Source organism: Pygoscelis adeliae, unplaced genomic scaffold (assembly GCF_000699105.1).
Source record: "Pygoscelis adeliae isolate BGI_AS28 unplaced genomic scaffold, ASM69910v1 Scaffold42, whole genome shotgun sequence".
NCBI classification, from domain to species: Eukaryota; Metazoa; Chordata; class Aves; order Sphenisciformes; family Spheniscidae; genus Pygoscelis; species Pygoscelis adeliae.
Window position 1 is genome coordinate 54,628 of NW_008824283.1, and position 931 is coordinate 55,558.

General features: G+C 66.9%; 1 protein-coding gene across 1 annotated transcript in view; it reads left to right on the plus strand.

The window, feature by feature from the left end:
* N4BP3 (NEDD4 binding protein 3) overlaps positions 1-931 on the plus strand; it is a 7,160-nt gene that overhangs the window by 1,055 nt on the left and 5,174 nt on the right. The window lies entirely within an intron of this gene.

Consider the following 931-nt stretch of genomic DNA (forward strand, 5'->3'; position numbering starts at 1 on the left):
TGGGATGCCGTTACTGCCTGCCACCGCAGGCATGTGCCTGTCCCTCTGGCAGGGACCCAGTGGCCCCACGGGCTGCTGGGGGTGCCCCACGCGTGGCTGAGCTCCAGGCAGAGGGCCAGGGCATTGCAGACACATGCTGGTGCCAGCAGCTTGGGAAATGGCACTGCTGCAAAGGGCCCCCCTATTCAGAGGCCACGTGTCCTGCTGCCCCAGCGTGCAGCTGGGTGGTGAAAAGGAGCCACGGGGAACAGGGAGGCCAGGGACGGAGGGAGCGGTTGTGTGCCTTGGCACCACACCGAGGATAATGCAAGCATGTGAGCCTGGTGAGCAGGGACCGGGGACAGTGTGTGTGTGTGGGTGAGCACTGGCAGCACAGCTTGAGGACTCTGGTGTGCAGCGGGGGGAGCTGGCAGCGAGCAGGGCCCTGGTGCAAGCACACCAGATGCATGTGTCCCCGAACCCAGGCTGGGGACGGTGCGGGTGCGATCGCTCCCCGGGGAGAGATGGGCACCGTGTACGGGCTGCCGTGGGGACAGAGCAGCGTTACTTGCAGGTGTCCCACTCCCCGAGGAGGCCAGGATGCCTGGTGACCAGGTCTGCCCCGTGCCAGAATCCCCGCTCCCTGTGCCTGGCACGCTGCAGGGGAGGCAAGCGACAAAACCGGCTCCCGGCCAGGACGTGACAGGGTTGATTCAGAGGGATGAAGCGTGTCGTGTCTCACCGGCGCCAGGCCAGGTGCTGGGGCAGGTGGCAGCCCCAGGGCTACTCCATGTCCCCCGTGCATGCTGCAGCTGGTGGAGTGAGCCATGCAGCACAGGCACCTCTGGCGGCTCCCGCACACCCGTGGGTGCTGTGGCAGGGGGACACGGGGCTGTCCTGCAAGAGGAGGGTACAGAGAGAGTCCCACGGAGCCGAGACCCCTGTCCCCTCC